General features: G+C 36.4%; 1 protein-coding gene across 2 annotated transcripts in view; it reads right to left on the minus strand.

Annotated features, from left to right (window-relative positions):
• The window catches only part of TENM4 (teneurin transmembrane protein 4), a 1,677,033-nt gene extending 1,658,442 nt beyond the window's left edge, over nt 1–18,591 (minus strand). For both annotated transcript variants that reach the window (XM_084535211.1, XM_084535210.1), the window contains exon 1: nt 18,403–18,591. The gene's annotated coding sequence lies outside the window, so the exon portion shown is untranslated. The remainder of the gene's footprint in view (nt 1–18,402) is intronic.
• Between the last annotated feature and the right edge of the window lie 2,338 nt (nt 18,592–20,929).

Raw genomic sequence — 20,929 nt, forward strand, 5'->3', positions numbered from 1 at the left:
TTTGTCTGGAGGAGAGGCAACACATGGAAAGGCGAGGAGACGAGATGTGTCTTTGGAGAATCTTGTGGCTTTCTCCAAACCTTTCAGCTTGCCTCCCAGCCCAGGTCCCTGTACAAGTTTCTGAATGCTGCCTTCCAAGGAACTTCCCACCCCTAGCCGACCTCAGCTCATGCAAGAGGATTGCCTCTATTATGCCCGTGTCTGACTGAATTTCCCTTGGAAACCTGTTGGGGAAATGATCATTCAGATGAGAACAAAATACAACTATGATCTGGAAATCATGGGAAAGATTTCTTCTCTTTGTCTTAGCATCTATATCCCAATTTGGCAGGTGGTGACATAGAATGGTCATTATTTTCTGTATTCTTTCAGAGAACAATCTTGTTTAGATAAAGTGTAAAGTAAAAAAGAAATACCTTTTATTAATGACCAGCTTTTATTTCAATCTAAGTCTTCTTTTACCATTAGTGAAACATTAATCAGTAAACTATTATTTAGGAGAAGAAAAAAAAAACAAAAAACAAAAAACAACCAACCAACCAACAACAAAAAACACAAGGCAAAAATCAACAAGCAAGGCATAATCAACAAAAAAGGCATAATCATGAATATTGTGTGTGTAAGGAAGGGAAGGCAAAAAGAACATATTAAGGCCTTTTATGTTTCCATGCAGTGTCAGACCTCTCAGTAAATCAGATTTCTCTCTACGTGTGTATCACGTGCCATTTAAACTTCAGTGTTAACCTGTATACCATTGATACACTGCCCATTGAAATTAATGAAAACTTTAATAGGATTCAGAACTAGTTAAGACTAGTTAGTCAAATTTTTCTCCTAAATTTGAGGTATCTAGTAAATGGGTCTCCTTCACCAGATAGTGCCCTTGCATTCTATGGTTCATTCTCTTAATCAGAAAAAATCTTCTGATCCTTTGTGATTCAACATCATTTATTTGACGGCTTTGTTATTATCTTTCTGTTAAGGTTTTTGTTTTAACTGCAGTACCACCAACTGATTTTCAAACTTCAAAAGTGCAACAAAATGCAGGGTTAAAAAAAAAAGAAAAATGAATTTTTGTTTCTGACCTATAACAATTTCAAGTACTTTCTAGGGATTCAAATTAATACATAATGTACCTAAGCACATATCAGACATTAATCTCAGTTAATCTCAGTAAACCTTTGTATGTTTCTCCTACTGAAATTTTTAGATGTTCACCTGTTCAAGGATCAAATACTAAGATGTCTTCATTTTGCACAGTTTAAAATTGAATCCGTGTTCTTGAAGCTGGATCTTTAATTGTCCTGTGAACTGTTTTGTACCATGTGTTCTTACATTGCTACATTTCCTGATTTGCTCTTTTTTTTTTTTTTTTCTTTTCCTTCAAGTGGAGCAGGCTGTTAAAAAAGTTTTTGTATTCTAATGAGAGAATGAGAGAAAGAGGAGGTTTTTTGTTGTTGTTTGTCTGTTTTTCAGGAAAAAAAAATAATTATTTCAGACATGCAATGTCATTAAAATGGTTTAAAAAAAAAAAAAAAAAGTACAGAATTCATTGGCATTTTTAAAAGTTCAGATATAATAATTTCCATATTTTCACAAGAGACTAATTCCTAACTGTCTCTAAAGTTGTTGGTGGTGGTGGTCTGTTTTTCAAAAAATCACATAGTTCACCTGTTAAGTTCACCCAAAATTTATGTATTATTTATGGTCTCTTTTCAGATGAATTCTTACATGAATGTTTAGATGGCTTACTGTGGTATTCATTAGGATGGATTTTTTTCCTATAAAATCCAGTTCTCCAGTTGCCTCTTTAAAAAGATTTATTGAAAATATTTCCAAACAGCAATTCAAATATATTGAGAGGCATTCAATATTTGTTCAAGGTGAACACCACAAAAAAATCTGAACTAAATGAATTCAGCTCAGCAAATCTGTTCCTCCAATATTCATTCAAGTGATTTAAGTCCATCTCCCTGTAGACTTGTAACAAAGTGAAGCATACATATGTTAGCCTTCTAAAGTGGCACTGGAGAGATTAAAAATATTTTATATAAGCTGGGAGACTCTTTGACACACGAAGGGCAGAATGTTCTCCAAAACCTTCGCCATATTGTTTTCATGTGAGTAATTAAACAAGTGTTGGTGATACTCCTGAAGTGGATTTGTCCAGTGGTTGATATATTTTATACTAAATTAAGGTTCAACATACTTATGTTTAGTTAAGGTCTCTTTTGAGCAGAAATAATTCTTTCTTATCTTCAAGAATTATACCTTCATTAACTTCAAATTATCTTTGTCAATACAAAAAGATTGCTCTAATCTAATAGAGGAAGTAAAATGGATAGAATCAATTGAGTAGTTCCTACTTACCAGTGTTTTTTAGGTTTTGAGCAAGTTTCAAACATTGTCAAAGGAAATTCAAAAACAATATTTAACCCTTTTAAGTAAGTGTTACATATATAGAGGTAGAGATATAAGCTGTGTATATTGGAAATTACATGTTCTCCAACTTTGGTTGTGACCTCTGTTCTGTTCTGTAACAAATCCTTTTATCCTGTCAATATAATGTCCCAGAGCAGTGTTATGAGACTAGGGAAACTATGAATCAACAGAAAGATACATACAGTATCTGCTTTTGAAATAAATACTCACTCTATCTTTTTAAATATGTTCCTCAAAAACACTGTATGCTACAACATTAGCATGTGTCATTAGGTATATATATATATATATATATTTCACATGTACTGACCATTTACTATAGGAAAAGTCAGATGGGCATCCATTTACTCATGAAACAGTTTGAGAAATATGTTAGGATTTTATATGTTTATGACAATATTTTTTAACTGGAAACATAAAGAAATAAATCAGCGCTATGCTACATCAGCACCTGCTCCATAGGTAAATCAGTGTGGGAAGCCATCAAGTCAGATAGAATATCTAGCCACAGATGAAGGAAAAATAAAAAGACAAGCAATGTTTTTAACAGCAATCATTGAGATAGAATTCTTTCTGAAATTCAGTCAATTATCATTTCAAACATGAGAATATTATAAATGGTTATAGAGTCTACATGAGTATAGCCTATATACTCTGGTTTACCAGAGGAGGGTCCATGGATTCCTGCATTCATTCCTTAATTCATTTCTGCATTTACTTGCTTATTAGAATGAGAGCAAGCATTGATTTCTTTAACAGTTCCTTACCTTAAAATATCGTTGCTGAATTTTAAAGCATTTTCTGACAATTAACCATTATAATACTTCTGTTTAGTCATATATGGAAAAGAATTTGGTGTCAACATCAAATAACTGACAGAATCAGTAAGAAACTGGAGACTCCAACTTCCAGTTATGCCTTTATTCCAAAAACATTTCCTCCCTTTTATAACAATAATAATAACTTAATAACTAAAATAATAATAATAATAATAAAATGTTCACTTAAAAAATAAAATCTTGCTGTTTTTGTAAACCAGTTAATGACAGAACAGTGCCAACTCTCAATTATTCTGGAATTTGTAATTAGACTTACAGGGGAGCCATCACCATATTTTACTGAAGAAGAAAAATCAAGTTGCTTGAAAGGCAAGACTTATGCAATCAGAGACCTAATATTTTCTTCCTTTGTAGCTAGTGTTACAATGAGAGTTACATTGTTGGCTGCCATAAAGCAGACTGAATTAAATGTCATCCAGAGTTTAAAACACAAGTTACTTCCAGACTGGATTGCATAACCAACTGTACTGGTAAATTACTATGTAGATAAAATAGAGTAATTAGGAACAACATATAACAGATGTTTCTCGGTAAATATGTGTTGAAAAGGAGACGTAATAATGTAGTCGTAAGACATAAAGTTAGTGAAATACTATTGACTCCAAGCATAACTAGTAATAATAATATTGACTACCAGTTAGAAAAACTGAGGATTTTACAATGAGAAAATCCAGATAATTCATTTTAACATATGGCCAAAGAACTATCTAGACCACAAATGCTGATTTTCAAATATATTTTGCAGCTTTAGACATGTTCCAGAATAAAGCTGTTTTGAAAATATTTTTTAGAAGGATATATCTTTTCTAATACAGAAATGTATAGATTTGTTGATGCAACATTTTTCTGGATGAAATTATATAACAGTTAAAATGAAATCATATCAATAATTAAAATAATGCTCTACAAGTAATAGTATTAGGCATTTGTAGAAAATTAAACTATAGTGGTAACATTTAGATATGTTTACAACTTTGTGTTATGAAAATAACGATGTTGCTGGAATAGATTTCTGCAATATGCTTGAGGCCACATGATACCTTCAGTGACTTGAACAATTTAGCATTCATATATTAAAAGGATTAAAAACTTGTTATATAATAAGATTCAGAACACAATCCTCAATCAGAATCATTGTCAAACATCTGCATTTCAAGTAGACACACACTTAAGATTTTTTTTTCATTCTGTTTGGTTCTGTATTTCTTAATCTTTTTAGCAATTGTATTTCTTAATCTTTTTACCAATTGTTTAGGAATAAAACCAAAATAACACCACATAAATAAAAGACACCAAATTTGTTGATGACCAAAAGCCTAGGGAGAAGTAAGTAAAGGAGGAGGAGAAGTCATCCGTATAGTCTGTAAGCAAACTGCATGTGTTTCAAATATAAAAGCACACATCAAAGGCAAAAATGTAGGTCATGATAATGCAATGGCAGATTCTGTCTTGAAAGCTGCAGTTCTGTAATGGTCTTATCATGACAAAGAGTAGAAAAATAAATAAATAATAATAATTTAGAGTAACTTCCTACTACTACATTGTTACCAAAAGGATTAATATGATCTTATAATCATAAACATGGAAATACTCCACAGGATTAAAACAACAAACAAACAAACAAACAAACAAACAAAACCTAACAACTACAACAAAACACCCATGTTTGTCAAAGTTATAACACCTGCTGTAATTCTGTTCACAGTCATGGTCTCCATTTATTAAGAAGGATACTAAAACCCTCAGAAAAGATTCAGAAAAGTACCACTGTATGCCTGATGGACTGGAAAACATGTGTAACAATGAAAAAAAAAAAAAAAAAAAAAAAAGATGAAATCAATCCAGTTAGCTTATCATTCAGACCACAAGGAAGAGTCTCAGTCACATGCCATAAGAACCTAAAAGAGAAATAGAACTTCGACAATAGATAGCCCTTCAGTCTAGAAGATAAGCATATTAAAAAGATCACTTAAAAACTAGAAAAACTCAGACTAGGAATAAACTATTTTTTAGCTAGGCAAATATTACAGATGATAAAGGGTTAATTGTCACAAAAACTAATTACCATTGCAGTGTTTATTCAGTGATTTTTAAAGACAAAATATTCCTAGTATTGTGTCTAGAAAGATGGGAACTATTGGTGTTAGCAGCACTGTGTATCTGAAAAATGTAAGTCCCATAATAATATAATTTCTAGTGGCATTTCTTTATTCCCATTGTTACAGCATTTGCTATTTCTAGATGATTATTAGACCTCAGAACCCACAGATACTCCTGGAATTGTCCTTTCCCATTCTTTACCAAATGATTTTTCAATACAGGTTCCTATTTTATCCTTTTTTAATGCTTTTCTATGTCTAAATAGTCTATCTTGTCATGAATACACAAGGTTATTTAGCTACATTTGCCTGTCCAAGGACATCTTTTCTTATCTGTCACCCTTATGATTACTGCAGAACTTATCAGTATGAGCAAAATAAAGTAATTCAGAGAAAAACTGTCACTCCCACAGCCCACTGATTCTGAGGATTTTGCAAAGTGATATAATATATGCAGTAAGACAATTTGGTATATCTGGCCATGTAGAATATGTATATTTAAAAAAAATAAAAAAAAAAATGAAATCTTCTATTTGAATTCATACAACTTCATGTAACTTATCAATATATTTGCCTAATGGCAAGTCTACAGTGTCAGAAAGTGAGTATATCATTCGCATTTATATAATAAGACTTATCTGATGACTGCTCAAGACACTCTAAATTCCAAATGTGTAAAAGACCAGATCTGTTCTAGCCATTATTTTGCATTCAGTCTTCTGGCAAATGGATCCAGCTGTGCACAACTGCAGGTTGGAAAGTTGTTGCCAGTTAGTTCTAATTTCCTGATCTACAAAAGAAATAAGATGAATATAAAACCTGTCGTAAGAAGGATTTTGATGGGCAACATTATGTCAAATCTTTTAGAGTACTGAATCCTGGAAAATGCTTTTGGATAAACTATTATCACGAGAAAAAAAAAAAAAAAAAAAAAAAAAAAGTCTTTTACCATGTGGGTCATTTATCTTTTATATTTGTGAATGTGAAACTGCACACTCACCCAATCCATGTAAAACACCAATTGGCTGAGAAGATACCAGCAAGAAAGATGGTCTTTCATTTAATTATTCCAATCTATATGACATATGTCATAAAACATAGTTACAAAGGATATAATCTACATTTATACTAAATTAAGACAGAGGATCTTGAGCTTCTCCTCCAACCTTCTATAAATGAAGATAGATCCCTTTTGTTCCTTTCCCAGATCATAAGGGAATAATGGAAGTGGTGACATCACCATCCCTGGGAGTGTTCAAGGAAAGGTTGCACCTGATGCTTAGGGACATGGTTTAGTGGGTGACATTGGTGGTAGAGTGATGGTTGGACCAGATGACCTTAAAGATCTTTTCCAGCCTTGATGGTTCTATGTTATCTTTTGCTTAAAGACCTTATACAGCTAAAAGCAAATCAAAATTCCTGATGGACAAAGGCTATGTAGGATCTCTTACCTAAAATTGGATATACAGTAACTTTCCTGATACTTCTAAAACTAAACTTCCCATCTGCTCAACAATTAAGCTCTAATTACAGCAAATTTATACTTGAATACTTAAAAGTATATTTACTACTTTGCCCTGAGTATCACAAAAATGAAATGAACCAATTTTAGTTTGTTACTCTTAAGGAAGATGAGTTTGAAACTGATATTTTAGTTTCCGATTTTGACTTTTCATCATATAGAGGTATCATATTTTCAAGCTTTGCCTCAATGCTCTAAAGGTTGCATTCCCCAATGAAGCTTGTGATTTATATGTAATGACTTTCCTCCAGGAGTAAATGCTTTAAGTACATGCTCATAGATCACGAAACATGGAGTGTCTGATAAGTTAACTCTTGGGAGAAGGGATGTTGACTGTTCTTATGCCTGAAAGTGGGGTTCATGGAATCCTGACTTGGTTTCAAATGTCTTGGAGAATTGAATGTATTGAGAATTGTCAATAACCACCAGTTCTTTATATACACTTTTTAGCTGTTCCTGAACATTAGTGTTATTTATTAGTGCTCAGGATCAATCCCCATAGATATTATACAGTTTACCAAAAGCACACTCTGATTCCTGTGCAAAACCATGCATAGGCCAAATGATGCTCCCCTGCCATTCCACCCCCAGGTTTAGCAAAAGCAGTGCTGTAATGTCATTACCTGGAATTAAACACAGATAAGGACTCAGCATCCTACCTCTAAGAAAAGTTGCTCTTTCTGAGAACCCTGATGAGAATGATCAGTTCTAGTTGTCTACATATGCTTGCTTTCCAGTGTTTGAACAGCTGCATCTATGACTGTAACTGGTCATATAAATGTAACTTTAGGTACTTCTGGATTGATTTGGATACTTAATTCAAAAAGGTGAAGGTTCCTGAGTAGATATAGCAGCAAATCAACATCCAGCCTTTTTGGATACTCTGCCTCTTTGTGCCCCAAGCACACGGGGTTTCTTTGCAAATTCTCTCACCCCACCACTGAGTTTTCTCTGATGTAAAATGGAGCTATTAAGAGTGTCTTCTCTTGTAAAACATCATGAGAACTCTCAGTAATTATCAAAGCAGGAGTTCTATATATTCATTATTTTATTTAAGATACACAAAAGTAAACATATCAGTTTAAACTGACAGGTCTATGAAGTGAGGGTAATGAAAATAGTAGAGTGGGATATAGATTTTCAGAAAACATCTAGTTTTTACCTGGGATAAGATCCAAATTCATTGAAATGAACAGATAGCCTAGTGCCTCCATCACACATTTCTACTACAATGACTGCACAGAGAAAGCTAACAGGCATTATTTCCTCAGCAACAGCTTAAGTGCAGACCCAGCTTCATCCAATACTAGAATTGCCTGATTTTCTCTCTCTTTGGGATGTCATCATGGAAATAGTCTTGATTACTTAATGTTTCTTGAAATGGTACTAGCTTAGCTAATCAATGTTATTCTGTTGTTAAGCAGGATATTTTTCCTTTCTGAAACAATATTGATTACCTAATTATGGCCATTAAAAACACCCAAAACCAACACACATTTAAGCCACTGATAGCATGGTTCTTATTGAAACTCTCACCAGTAATACTTTTCTATTTCTACTCAGTTTGCAAAGCTTATCTATTTTTAAACAGCTTAAACTTATTCTCTCTCTTAATATTTCGCAACTTTCCTCCCTCCCCCAGCTTCCACTAGCAGGCAGTGCAAAATTAACAACAAGCAACAGGATCAAAGAGCTTGTTCCAGGGATGTGGAAGTGGGTATAGACACAGCACCTGTTTCGATTTTTTTTTTTAATTTAAAACTTAATTCAACCTAATTCAAACTTATTTTAGAAAGCAATTGACAACAGGAAAAAAATATAAAATTGACAGGAAACTGAGACTTCAGTGTTGAGAATTAAGAACTTCAAACTGTGATTTAGAATATATATGTGTATCTATATATATATTGCTGTTGCATCATTAGGAGAATTTGGCTCTACAGCTGTATTTATGATTATTGAAGGATTCTTCTGTTTATATTTAGCCATAAAATTATACATACTTAAAAGCTCTGATACATCCTTAAAAAGGCAACACCCAACCTGTCTCTGTAGTCATCTGTTTTAACCTAATATTCAACGTACTTCATGGGATTTGGCCTAGGTGACAAATCATTGTCTTTTTCTAACTTTTCATTGTTATAAGTGACTTGTATCATGCATTGTACATATGATTGTGTATATGCTTCTATGTATGTATTTTTGCACATGTGTACCCTAGTGAATAAGTATTAAATATTTATGTACCCCTTTTGAAATAAATATAGATAGATAATAGGGGTATAGTATCCTTTTAGTTTATGCATAACATTTATTATAATCAGATAATTCACATTGCAGATACAGAATGCATAAAACATACACTGTGTAACACCAGACGAGCTTTTTAAGACCCAGCTGCACAAATGAAGTGATACCTATAGGGCCCATATCAGCCTCATGAAAGCCCAATAACTTTTAGAAAATGGAATGGTGATGTTGTGCAAAGAAGCTAAAAGAAGAAAGGTCCTTAAGCTGCAACATCTCTGGAAAATTTAAGTAGACATGGTCTGATACTTTCTTGGTGAGGTTTGACATGCTTTCAAAAGTGGGCACCTTCATTGTTAGAAATATCAGAAAGGTCTTTAAATAAGTAAAACTACATTCTCAGAAACACTTTTTCCTTCTAAGGGGCACAAGATGTAGAAGGTGGAGATAATTCATGGAATCACTTGAGATCATGTCAGCTAGAGTCTCAGCTGTTCAAATATACATACAGCAATGGATGTTTTTTGCCTATGTAGCTAAACCTAAGAGCCTCACTAAGTTTTTGTGCCTGCAGCTTTCTGTTGGCCTCTGAGGCACACAGAAAGCCCTGCCTGTGGGGCTTATGCTTTGCTGCCTCAGCATCACACTGTCCAGCAGGAGGGACAGATGAACCAAACATCCCTTGTAAGCAGCCTGAATACAACTCTGAAGGACAAGACGGAGCGCAAAAATATAGCAAGATAGTTGAGAATGAAATTGGAAAGATTTGCAGCTGGATCATGCTTAAATATGCAACTCCTCCTATCCAGCCTCAGCAATGGCTTTCAGTGGGACCTGTTGGTCGAAAAGAAACATGAAAGTCAGTAAATCGACTTAAATTTGATATAAATTGATTTAAGCTCAAATCATATCTTTTGATTTTTGAGTTTTGTTTTTGCTGAAAGAACAAATTAAGCAAAACCATTAATCTACCATAACATGACAATCTTCTCCCATGATAATCACAAAAACACCCATATTGCTGTCACCAGAAAACCCACAAAACAACCATCAGGGTACCAGAAAAGGGCATGGTGGGAAAGGAAGACAAAGAAAGAGGAAATTGTTATGTTTCTTTCTCCTTGGTACAATTTTTCTGGCCAAGAATGGACTCTAGCTCAAGTCACTTCTTGCTGTGGGACCTGGCATGCTGCCACATATGTTCCTGCTCACAAGCAGCATCAGCATGCTGGCTGCAATCTACTTCAAAAACAAATGATGTCCAAAAATATCCTCCTCTCAAAACAGGTTGCGTGTGTGTGTGTGCATGCTTGCATGTGTGATTTATGCAAAAATCCTGTAAAAATATTCTGGTTCATCAAAAGTCTAATTTACATACATTTTTTGGACACTGTAGAGGCTGATTAACATGACGTATTGCAATTCAGAAGGAATGTTGACTGAAGCATTTTAGGAGCCTGGGATGTAGGAACATGAGTTAGATAAGCATATGGAGCTCAATGAATGAAACAGGAGGCTGCCTATCCTGCTATGATTTATGTTCCTCAACTTGTGAAAACTTGATGGCTTTCAGATAACAGTTTGGTTTAGAAAAATCTAGTACAATGAAAAAAATCTTAGAGCTTTCTTTATTCGTTTTTGATATGCCCAACTACATCTTCCATCTTCTTTCATAAACATGAGATTTTTATTTTTTCATTTTTAAAAGAGTAATAGCTAACACTATAAACTCGTTTACAAATAGTAAGTTAAAATAGTTAATCGGAAGCATTTAGAAATTATTTTTTATCACCTGAATTTAAAGAAAACATAGCAACATTCATCTTGCAAAGTAAAAATGAAAGGTATTTTATGTCAGGTCTTTAAAATGTAAACAATAACTTACACATGCACCTGAAACTGGATTAATGTTAAATTTTCTCATCATTTATTTAGTTCCTTGTATTTAATTGGATACTGACATTTCTCCAGAGGCATACAATATGAGAGAATCACATAATTGTTCCCTAACCACTTTCTGTATCACCAAAACAATGTAAATAACACTATCTTGCCAAGTCCAAATCTCCAACTAGTAGAAATGTTTGCTAGTAGCTTTCCTGAAAGGAAATCACCTCATGCATTATTCACGCTGCCATAGCTCTGTTTAGTAACTTTCCAGCAAGGAAACAGTACTTCCCTGCAATGAATTACTCCTCCTCAGCCTCAGCAATGTCCACTACAGTTAATTATTGTTTTGCAAGTGCTGATAGTCCAGGGCACAGGTGACAAAGAGGAAAGCACTCATCATCACAGTGTCAAATGATCAGCCAATGGGAGATTAAATTTCCCATTATTATGAGATATGGGGGTGCTTATTGTTTTATGAACAGCATATTTATGCTGGTATGTGTGTGTGTGTGTGGTTTGTTTTTTTTTTGGGGGGGTGTTTGTTTTCCATTTGTTTATTTGTTTTCTCATTTTAGTGTAAATATTTAAAAACTGTAAAAAAATAAATGAAAAAAAAATATATATATATCTCTCCAGCCGTCCTGGGGAACTATAACTGGTTGGAATAACTACTGGATAACTACTGGAATAGTTCCAACAGGACAGAAAAAGGATCACTGGGTCATTTAAGAGCTACTACTGCTCAGGGGCTCTCTGGGACACCTTTCTTTCTAAGTTTCTTCTCTTCTGTCACGATATTATTTAACTATGACCTTTTAACCCATTGTTACATGTACAAGCCTTTGGAGTGTCTGCAGGCAGAGGCTTTTTACCCTTGCACTCACTTCAGCCATTCATAAATGTGGGGGTTCAGAAGCCAGATAGCTTTTGCAGCATTTCAAGGACTGTGATGGCCCTAACATTGACACTTGATTTAGACATCTAAAGCAAGCACTAAGTTTCCTGTTAAGTCAGTGGGGAGAGACAATATTTTCTAATAGGGTTTAAGGGAAGAAGCATTCAGCCTTCATGTCTAATGGAAAAGAGCTGAATCTTTCCAAGAAGCAGCTGGTGACAACAGCAACTCTCTCCACTTATGCATGGTGGAGACCAAACAAGACCATTAGGGCTCATTTTTGTTGTTAAATGTAGAATGTAGTGCTAAGAATCTGCATGATGCCCTCTTCACTCTCAAGCTTTCACTGCAGGAAGACCCATATCTTTCATAGGTGTTTTCATTGGAACAGGCTGCCCAGGGAAGTGGTGGAGTCACCATCCCTGGAAGTCTTCAAAAGACGCTTAGATGTACAGCTCAGGGATATGGTTTAGTGGAGGGCTGTTAGCGTTAGGTTGGAGGTTGGACTCGATGACCTTGAGGTCTCTTCCAACCTAGAAAATTCTGTGATTCTGTGATTCTGTGATTCATTGGCCCCATGTCTATTTTACACCAGAAGACTAAGCGCCCATTTCAGGTAATAATTATTTGGTCAATACAGTCAGCAGATCCTAGAAAGCTATTTAGCTGACCAGATATCTATTTTTAGGATTAATCTGGAGCTGAATACTACAATTGGCTTCTGTCTGGAAGTTACCTCTGACATATAAGAATACTCTCAATGGTTTTAGTTGTCCAAACAGAATTTTCTAGCTCCATTAGGACACCTAGAGGTTGTCTGAAACATTTTCATAACATTGTCAAGTACTACACAGGACTTGCAGGAGACTCCTGCCCTCTCATATGACATCTGGAGACCAGGTGGATTTCTTAAAACATTTCAGATATTAATAGACAATTATAATTAGAATCATAATCAAAGAATATCCTGGGTTTGAAGGGACCCACAAGGATCATGGAGTCCAATTCTTGTTCCACACAAGAACATCCCAAAATCAGACCCTATGTCTGAGAGCATTGTCCAAACGCTTCTTAAACTCCTACAAGCTCGGTGCCATGACCGCTACCCTGGGGAGCCTATTCCAGTGCTCAGCTGCCCTCTCGGTGAAGAACTTTCTCCTGATATCCAATCTGAACCTGAATTAGGCACCCGAATCATGTCCTATACCTAACAGCTCTAAGGTTTTCTGGAAGGGTTGCCCATATAGTACAATAAAGTGTCTCAGAATGCAGGACTAGAAAAAAAAAAAAAAATCAGACACAGAAAGAGTCCCAGTCTCCTATTCCTACTCTTTGGGATATGATATATGCATACTTCAGAACAGTACATGATAAAAATTAGCAGTAATCATAGGAATGGAAAATAAACACCAGAAAAAAAAAAAAAAAAAAGAAAAAAGAAAAAAGAAAAAAGAAAACACTACTAATGAAAATACTAGAGTCAAATTTCCTATTCTCTTCTCTCCTTCTATGCTGGACTTTTATACACAAGGTTGCAGAACCTAACCCAAAAAAAAGGATTCAACTTCCTTCTTCTCCAGAGTACTCCTTAGCTTGGTAGTAAACTACACTCATGGGAGAGGAGAGTCTAAATGCCCAGGCTGAAGTGGAAAGAAAACTCAGGTCTTCCACCCTCTGGAAAAGCATGCTGATTATTTGCCATTATGGAAAAGACGGGCATGACAACATCACACTGACAGCTACAAATGAGTTGTTATGCTACTGACCAAATCTGAGGCTTTAGGATTCCCTGAGGTGTTGACTGCAGTCAAATGGCTGTTAAGTCTGGATAATTAAGCTCTAGATGTGCTATCCATGGAGCCTAGAAGAGCATGTGTTCAAAGTGGGCATCTACTGATAGCAAACACCTAGAGGTAGCCCAAAGGAACTTCCACACTAAGCAGAGAGATGTATAATGTGCTTAGTTATCAGTTTAGGCAGCACTAGGAAGCAGAAGAACTGTATGACATTCTAGGACTTGGATGTGTGCTTTTTCATGCTGATTTTAGAATGCTTTAGAAATACCTTACACATGAGAGACAGAAGAAAAGGAGAGGGGCTTGCTGATCTTCATGTTTGTAGATGTACAAATTTTAAGCCCACTGACCAGCCTACAAAAATGTTATAATCTAGGCCAAAATAATTGAGATGTTCTGGAGACACTTCATTTAATATTCTTTTTCAATATTTTTTATTCAATCTGTGTCAAGTAGTGACAGAATTTGAGAATAAAAGAAGAGAGTCATAACCATTGCATTGCCTGAAGCTGGCTTTCTGACAACACTTCTGCTGGGAAAGAAGTAAAGCTCTATTTACTAAAGCATACTATTGTGGCTAGTCTGGAGACGTGATATGAGCTTAATGCTGCTAGCGGCTGCTGGAGTGTTTCTTTAGACTATGCAGTAGCTGTATTTCTCCACAAATACAAGCCTCCATGTCTCCATCAACAGAAGCATAACAAGGATGAATACAGATTGGGAAGGGCTCTCGTGGCAGACAGATGGCAGCACTTTTGTTGTCTAGGGTAGACAGGGGATGAAAGTTCATGATGAATTATTAAGCTAACAGGCTGACACTCTTTTTTTATCCCTGCAGTGTGCAAAAAGGCACCCAGAGGGTCCCACCAGCTAGTTTATCGGTGCTCGCTGTCACCACTGGGTGTCTCACCGACCAACTTTTCAGGAAGGTGAAGACAGTAATGATCCTTGCTATGGCTGCACAAAGATGGAAGAACAAACTCAAGCACCAATTGCAGTTCAAAAGAAGATAGGGCTGGATCTGCAAGTTACAGGGAGAAACACGACTACCTGACTTCCAGCCCCAGAAAAGACTGACAGGGGGACAACACTGAACAGGGGGTTGAAACTTTTCTGCAGATAATTTCAGCCATTATTGCAGCTGCATTGTCAAAAATGATTTCTAGCTAGAGGTACAGCTCAGCATAGTGAAAACCTGTTCTTCCCCAAAGAGGTTAATTCTCTTCCTTTGTATGTAAATCATCTGGTTTGGTTTCATGCTGTGCATGGCGCTGTGAATGCAAGTGGAATGTTCCCTGTTCAACTGAGTTCACATTGATGCTACTGATAGTGAAATCAGTTAATTAGCTCTGAAGGTGTTAACAGAGAAGGAAAGTTCTTCTGAAAGCAGACTATGCCTGAAACCACACATCTTTATGGCATTACTTTGAAAGAAAAAAAAAAAAAATCATCATACCAAAATAGCATTAAGGAAAGACACATTAAACAGGAGAGTAGTAGCCAGGGGAATCTTAAAGTTAATCCAGCATATTGCTGTAAAAAGGCTTGCCATCTGGATTCTAGTTTGCTACAATATTGAAGCTTCATGGCATTTTCTTCCCTTCATCTTCATTTTCAGCTATCATTCATTAGAGAGCTGAAAAAGCTGTGCAGCACTCCAGTGCTGCAGCACACTTGTGATAGAAGACACTTTCAGAAATCCCTGTTGAAGCGTGTAAATACTTAACTATCTTCTACAACTCTGCAGTCTCTGTGTAACCAGCCTCTGGCAGACTCACAGCCATGTAGCAGTATTAATTATACAAGTGTTGGTGTGCAAAGTACACAAAAGAAGGCTGCTTTTCCAGGTGGAAGCGCGGATGCTGTCACCATCACCAATCACTCCAGATCTTAATAACTTCACTGATCTGTCATGAGTCATTTCAAAATCCCCCTCTTTGCCTCCAGTATTGCAGGCAGCAGCAAAATGACCCCTTTGCATAAAACACCTCAAGACACTAGAGGGCTTGGTAAACCTAGCGCTGCGAGACCGTAACTTAACGAGATGCATGAGTCTCCGGATGCCGGTTTCGACTAGCAAGCCAGCACAGAAACGCATCAGCGATTGCATTTTATATGATCGACAAATCTGCTTTGAAGAAGGGCAGAGGTGAGGTGGCCAAGAGGGCGAGCTGAATTACCTCTCGCTTCTTCAGAAGCAGTAGTGGAGGTCAGGAAGGAGGCAGCATGAGACTGCCGTGGCGCAGAGCCCGGCACACATTAAAGCGACTGACAGGACTTTATGTGTCTTAAAGGCAATTAAACAGAGAAGGTTTGGGAGGGTGCTGTGGGGTTGCTCTTCACTTGTTAGGTTTTTGTTTGTTTGTTTGTTTGTTGCTGATTTGTTTGTTTGGTTTTGTCTCCCTAGGCTTTGGTGAAAGGAAAGATAAAAGGAGATTGCTCTGATACCTGCAGTTATTGTACACAGGCAGGTTTTTGTGCCCAGTGAGTGAAAAGACAAATTCTCCATTTTGGCTATTTTTCCTGGAATAAAACCAAGCTTTAAAGGAATGGATCCAGGTCCTCAGGTCACAGAAATTCAAACAGCACCAAGGGAAAGTGAGATTTTACACCAGTTTGCACACATGTAAACAACTTCTGTTCATGTAAACAACTTCCTACTGATTTCAGGAGGGTAATCTGATTTCCTCTCCCTGGAAACAGAATATGACCCATCAAGTTGTTTTTCTCACGTGTATTTAAATGCTAATTTTTTTTTTCATTATTATTTTTTTTTCCTGCAGCCCCCATCATGAGCCACAGCACACTACAACTACAGGGAAGAAAAAAAAAAAAAAAAAAAAAGAAAGAAAGAAAGAAAAACACCAGAAAGTTTGTGCCTAAGCACCAGGCTGATTCAGAAGATGGCATTAAAAATGAAGACAGATGAAAAGAACAAACAGTTTTTCCCTGTCCCTGCTCCGAGTAGGACACGGTGAGTGACAGCCCACCATGGGCTGAGGGCTGGAGCATCCCTGCCACCACCACACTGACATTGGCACCAGAGAGCAGCATGGTCCAGCCTGGGCGAGGACTGCCAAGGATGTGCCCCTGGACAGTAGGAAGCTTAAATTCACGTTGAGCACGTATGAATATCTCCACTCATCACACTTTGGAGATACAGGTGTGTTGCAGCTCCTGCTGCTTCCCAGAGACTGGGAGGATTTTTAAAGTAATCACTACCAGCCTGAAGAGGGTTTTCTATGAGTTTTTATATGAAAAAAACCCTGCCTGGGTGTTTTATTTTGTTGTGCATTTACTGAAATCCACAGTATGTCACATTAATAGGATGTTTTTAATTATACAGAAGTCATAGAGCTAAAAGCGGCTAGGATTATTTAGCTTCCTTTAGTGACTTATTGCTAAACATACACATACACGCACACGTGCTTCCTCTGTATTTTCAAGACAATTCTATCTGCAGGGGAGGACCATCTCTGTTACTTGTATAATTTTGATAAATTACAAATGGGAAATTTCTTAATTGGAGAGGGGAGAGTAATCAAATCACTTTCCATCCTTTAAAGTAGACTGAGTACAATGGACTTCTCTAACCTTAGCAACATCCATAAATAAGTTTTCAGTCCTTATAAATACCGGATGTACCAAGTTAACATTGTATCATAACAGCATTAACAATGTCATAAACTCAGAAGAAACTGTACAGCATTAGGGCAATAATGTCCCATGAGAAGCAGTGTATAAACTGCACTTCATTTTCATTGCTGTTGACCTGTTAGCAAAAGAATCCACAAGTATAAGCAACAGATCAAGTTGGCTGCAAGTAAATAAGATGTGCAGACATCTGTTTACTGCTTTACATCCTTATCTGTATTATGTTTATTTGAGGAAACACTCATACATTGCTAATCAAAATATCTCAACCTGCCAAACACTTTTATCTAAGTTCCCATCCCCTTGAAAAGTCAGAATTATCATAAAAAAGTCTTTGGAGGAAAAATCCAAACAGGATGAATATTCATGCTTTTCACAGCTGTTACATTTATGGAAATGCAATAACAGCAAACTTCTTGGATTTGGCAAAGAGTTTTTTACCAGATGAATACATGCCAGTAAAAGAACTTAAGTGAAATGAAAAGCCTGCCTCACTTCTCTTTTCTAAGGAGGTATGCTGCAGTCCAGAGCATTCTGAAAGTTAATGAAAGTCTTTTTTTTTTTCTTAAATTTCAGAACGTGTGCAAATTTCAGCTGGCAGTGTACGCACAGACCATATTTAATAAACACATCAATTTGAAAGCAATGTTCCATGTCCACAGTTAAACAGCTGATGACTGGAAATTTTGCTCTGATAGAAATAATAGTATTTTATTTGCTTGTAATATGAAATGCAGCCAGAGTTGTCATCTTCCCTGAAAGTTTAATCCAATCATACAATTTTAGCCCTTAACAAACAATCTGCATTGTTTACTGAGGGTAAAGAAAATAAAACAAGAACAACAACAACAACAAAATAAAAAGGTACCTGGCCATTTCTTTCTATTGATATGCTTTGCTAAAGCCATGCTCCAGCAGCCCACAGTGTAAAACTGCATAGACCAGGAATGTCTGCAAGTGAGATGCACAGATAGAAACATTCAGCATAAGATGTAAGGCAAAGAAGACTGCAACATACCTTCAGCAGTGTGATCCTTCCTTCCCAGCCAGCCAGTTCTCAAGGATATACACTACTGATGGGACTAGGAAAGTAATTGTAAATGGACTACTAATAAGTAGATTCATGAAACCAGATGTGACAGCAGGGTGTCACTAGGTCCTTTTTAAACTTGCCTCCAGTGCTGTCTCCTAGTTCCTCCAGACAGAATTAGACAGTTGCTGCTAGGATCAGAGCTGAAGAAGCAAGGGTGCTTTTTGACTGCAGTTGCTAATGCTCCACTTTCAGGGAAAGCGCAGAAGTATGTGTGTGCCTGCACTAACTGCACACACTCATCAGCCTGCTACAAGCAGGGAGATGTGATATGCATACTGAAAGAGCTGTGCAGGGAGGAGTAGTTCAGAAGCACACCCAAGCCTGTTCTGGTTGTAATTGCACCCTACTGACCTCCCTGGGCTGGATCACTGCTGGATAATTCATCAATAAGTCTATCAGTCAATAAGCAATAGATCTGAAATAGTGCATTAGGGGAGGGGAGAGGAGGCAACAAACACAGCTCCAGACCTTCATGCAGCAAACTTTCGAGACAACTGTTTTACATTTCTCTGCCCTTAACATTCCCACTGCAAATGTCATGGTCCATAGGTGAAGGCAATTGGATTTCATTTTAATTAATAATATGAAAGAGGATTTCTTTAGCCATGGTAAAGCATATTTTTAACTAGAGTCCTTTATGAGAACTGCTATTATCTGTTGGTTACCAGTGAACCAACAGATCCCAGCTGTGACAATGCCCCACAGGTGTTGTACTGATTCACTCTTAAAAAAAAATAAAATAAAAAATAATAATAATAATAAAATTACAGTCAGATTGGATCTGACAAACACTAGAAATATCAGTATCTTTACTTTTCAGGGGAAAAAAAAAAAACAGTTTCAGAGAGGGAAAAGATATGGCCAAGGTCACACATACACAATCTGAATCCAGATCTCCCACATCCTGTTTCAGTTTCTTATAAATAAAACCAGACTGTTTCTGTAGATGAGAATTACTTGCTTGTGGTAACAGACTGCCACCATCAACAAGCTTTGGTATGAGCCAAAGTGTCAACTGTCCATCTTACCACATTCTATCTTTATGTCTTCAGGTCAGTTCATTTTTAACAGCAATATCATAATAGGACAGCACTGTTAAAATGCAATGTTTTCATATGAATTTGACAGTGCAGGCTTGACAGGTGATTCCTGTGCTGGAATGTGTTCCAGTCTTCTCCTAGAAAAGTGAGCTGTATTGTCAGCTCACGTATTTGTTTAAACGAAGCTGTAGCATTAAAATTGTTTCACCTGAGCACCCTCTGCTTTCCACATATCAGTCCTCCTCTAGATCCCATGGTGGTGCATTGGTTTCAGAATGACTTGATGGGGAAGAAAAATGTACAAGGAGTCATCAGCAGCAGGGTCTGGCAGCCTTGAGGTAGTTCTGGAGATCATCCATCCCAGTACTCTTCCTATCCTTCTTTAATTATGAGGTGTGATCTTATCAGATCTGATCTTTCTATAGCTGCAGGCCATATAGAAGTCTTCAGAGACATGAAAAATCTTCAGAGACTCCCTGTAGTAGCAGTATGTCTGCAGGGAATATTACCTCAGTTAAGGGAAGAGTTTCTTTTTGGCTACTGTTTTTTACAGACTACTGGACAGAACAAACAGCCTCAAGTTCGTTGTGTTTGCAGTCTTAATGAACAAACAAGACGAGACAGACACACTGTAGCAGAGCTTGCAAAATGCAATAATATTAAAAAACTACAGGATCAAACCTACGTCTTTCTTCTATAAATGTATTATTATTAACTGCTATTATATGATGTCAGTAAAGTAACTCATCTTAGTGAACTATCTTAGTTCACGTCTACCTTGACATTAATGAGAATTTTCCTACAGGGAGAAGAATTTGGTCCCTAAAAAACAGTTTTGGAAATCCAAGAGGAATAGTTTTGTGGAACATTTTCAGATATGTTAAATATGGCTAATTTAATTTGATTACCTATCATATTTAGCTGCAAGCAAACATTTAAGCTCCTATCCAGCATCACATCTGGCAATTTGGGGCAGTTCTATTGTGTTGTTCTTTTTTCTTTTTTCTTTTCTTTTCTTTTCTTTTCTTTTCTTTTCTTTTCTTTTCTTTTCTTTTCTTTTCTTTTCTTTTCTTTTCTTTTCTTTTCTTTTCTTTTCTTTTCTTTTCTTTTCTTTTCTTTTCTTTTCTTTTCTTTTCTTTTCTTTTCTTTTCTTTTCTTCCTACTCCAGAAAAAGAAGATCCTAAGAAAACAGCAAAGCTGCAGACATTTAAAGAGGAAATGCCAAAAAACAGGCAGCCCAACAGGAATAGTTCTGGGAGTAAAATCACTGCTCAGAAGGCATAAACTTTTCCAGATATCTCTGAAATGCTGGCATCATATAGGATTGTTCTGATCTTAAGACTAGCATGTACTTTAGGTTCTGGAGATGCAAATAAGTGTTGGAAAGAGTGAAATGTGGTGGGAAAAGATCT

Source organism: Aythya ferina, assembly GCF_964211825.1.
Source record: "Aythya ferina genome assembly, chromosome: 1".
In the NCBI taxonomy this organism is placed as follows: domain Eukaryota; kingdom Metazoa; phylum Chordata; class Aves; order Anseriformes; family Anatidae; genus Aythya; species Aythya ferina.